The sequence below is a fragment of the Ascidia mentula genome (assembly GCF_947561715.1).
Source record: "Ascidia mentula chromosome 2 unlocalized genomic scaffold, kaAscMent1.1 SUPER_2_unloc_3, whole genome shotgun sequence".
NCBI classification, from domain to species: domain Eukaryota; kingdom Metazoa; phylum Chordata; class Ascidiacea; order Phlebobranchia; family Ascidiidae; genus Ascidia; species Ascidia mentula.
In genome coordinates, this window is record NW_028113676.1 from 260,001 (window position 1) to 262,500 (window position 2,500).

The 2,500-nt window shown below is 61.0% G+C and overlaps 3 non-coding genes across 3 annotated transcripts in view; all 3 read left to right on the forward strand.

The window, feature by feature from the left end:
* The window catches only part of LOC145915931 (small subunit ribosomal RNA), a 1,824-nt gene extending 918 nt beyond the window's left edge, over positions 1–906 (forward strand). Inside the window, exon 1 of the ribosomal RNA XR_014404233.1 lies at positions 1–906. This exon is cut by the window's left edge and continues 918 nt beyond it. This is a non-coding gene — a ribosomal RNA (small subunit ribosomal RNA).
* A 260-nt stretch (positions 907–1,166) lies between these two features.
* On the forward strand, positions 1,167–1,320 carry LOC145916027 (5.8S ribosomal RNA). The gene has a single exon (XR_014404308.1). It is a non-coding gene; the product is annotated as a 5.8S ribosomal RNA (ribosomal RNA).
* A 244-nt stretch (positions 1,321–1,564) lies between these two features.
* The window catches only part of LOC145915967 (large subunit ribosomal RNA), a 3,685-nt gene continuing 2,749 nt past the window's right edge, over positions 1,565–2,500 (forward strand). The window contains exon 1 of the ribosomal RNA XR_014404264.1: positions 1,565–2,500. This exon is cut by the window's right edge and continues 2,749 nt beyond it. This is a non-coding gene — a ribosomal RNA (large subunit ribosomal RNA).

The following is a 2,500-nucleotide window of genomic DNA, read 5'->3' on the forward strand; positions in this document are numbered from 1 at the left end:
GAGGTGAAATTCTTGGATCGGCGCAAGACGAACGACTGCGAAAGCATTTGCCAAGAATGTTTTCTTTAATCAAGAGCGAAAGTCAGAGGTTCGAAGACGATCAGATACCGTCCTAGTTCTGACTATAAACGATGCCAACCAGCGATCGGGGGGCGTTACTTTGACGACCCCTCCGGCAGCTTGCGGGAAACCAAAGTCTTTGGGTTCCGGGGGAAGTATGGTTGCAAAGCTGAAACTTAAAGGAATTGACGGAAGGGCACCACCAGGCGTGGAGCCTGCGGCTTAATTTGACTCAACACGGGGAATCTCACCCGGCCCGGACACAGTGAGGATTGACAGATTGAGAGCTCTTTCTTGATTCTGTGGGTGGTGGTGCATGGCCGTTCTTAGTTGGTGGAGCGATTTGTCTGGTTAATTCCGATAACGAACGAGACTCTGGCTTGCTAACTAGTTACGCGACCCTATCGGTCGGCGTTGAACTTCTTAGAGGGACTAGTGGCGCTTAGCCACACGAGATTGAGCAATAACAGGTCTGTGATGCCCTTAGATGTTCGGGGCCGCACGCGCGCTACACTGACCGGATCAGCGTGTCGCCGCCTAGGCCGGAAGGTCCGGGTAACCCGCTGAACCCCGGTCGTGCTAGGGATAGGGAATTGCAATTGTTTCCCTTGAACGAGGAATGCCCAGTAAGCGCGAGTCATCAGCTCGCGTTGATTACGTCCCTGCCCTTTGTACACACCGCCCGTCGCTACTACCGATTGAATGGTTTAGTGAGGTCCTCCGATTGGACCTGGCGCGTTCGGCAACGGCCGCGCCGGCGTCCGAGAAGACGATCTAACTTGATCATTTAGAGGAAGTAAAAGTCGTAACAAGGTTTCCGTAGGTGAACCTGCGGAAGGATCATTACCGGCCGATCGCCGATCGAGTGGTCGTGCGTTCGACAGGTGGAGAAGGCTCCGTATCTTGGCGGCCGCGCACGCCCTTCGTCGCTGTTGAGGCGCACGCGATTGCACTTCGGTCACCCTGTTTCGTTCTGCGCCGAGTGCCGTGGCCATGTGCCAGGCTGGCTTCATGCGTCGCCTACGGCTGGCGACCGCTCGGCCACCGCTTTTTTCGACTGTGCAATCCGGCTGGGTCGCGCTTGTCCAACTGACGAAGTCACGGAGGGCTCTTGGCGGTGGATCACTCGGCTCGCGAGTCGATGAAGGACGCAGCTAGCTGCGTGAATTAATGTGAATTGCAGGACACATTGAGCATCGACGTTCTGAACGCAAATTGCGGCACCGGGTCAATCCCGGCGCCACGCCCGCCTCAGGGTCGCGTTGTAACGTTCCCGCGCGGCGACGCGTCGGGCCGGTGCGGTGTCGGCCGTTGCCACGGTCGTCCCGCCCAGGACAGCACGAACGCAGTGTCAGCGCGCGAAACCGAACGCGGCGTGCGTCTCGTTACGAGTCGGCCTCGAAGAGGATCCCGGCCCGGAGCAGCACGGCTCGCGTTCGGGCGCGGCGCTCGCACGAGCTTCGGTGGCGCGCGCGTGTCTCTCGCAAACGAGGCACTGGATTATCGGCCTGAGGTCGGACGAGGCTACCCGCTGAATTTAAGCATATTACTAAGCGGAGGAAAAGAAACTAACGAGGATTCCCCCAGTAACGGCGAGTGAAGTGGGAAGTGCCCATCGCCGAATCCGCGCGCCTCTGCGGCGCGTGGAATTGTGGCGTAAGGAATTCGCTGCGCGTACGTCGTTCGCCGCCCGCGTCCTTCTGATCGAGGCCTCGTCCCGGTGCCGGGTGTCAGGCCCATGGTGGCGGCGAGGGCGCGCGCTCTGCGTCTTCCCAGAGTCGGGTTGTTTGGGAATGCAGCCCAAAGCGGGTGGTAAACTCCATCTAAGGCTAAATACTGTCGCGAGACCGATAGCGAACAAGTACCGTGAGGGAAAGTTGAAAAGCACTTTGAAGAGAGAGTTAAAGAGTACGTGAAACCGTCGAGAGGCAAACGGGAGGGCCTGTCGAGTCGCGCGACGCTTTCAGCTGAAGCCGAGCGGAGCGTGTGGGCGTGCGGAGCCTTGCGGCCCGTCGTTCGCGCTGTCCTCCGAGCAGCTCCAGCGCACTAGCGCCGTGCGAAGGCCGCGACCGTCTGGGAGGCGGCGAGAAGGCCGCGCGCAAGGTAGCCCGCCCCCGGGTGGGTGTTATAGGCGCGCGGACACGTCGGCCCGTCGCCCGGGCGAGGAGGGATCGCCGCGTCTGCCCTTCGTGGGCCGGGCGTCCCGTCCGAGCCGGTGCGTCGCCGGTTGGGGACTGTGCTCAGTGCCCAGTTGCGGCGTGTCGGTTGCGGGTGGGCAGCGCCGCGCGAGACGCACGGGGTCCGCGGCTAACGTCAGCCACCTTCCCGACCCGTCTTGAAACACGGACCAAGGAGTCTAACGTGCGCGCGAGCCACGGGGCAGTGCGAAACCCATGGGCGCAGTGAAAGTGAATGTCGGCGCGGTCCGGCGGAGGTGAGA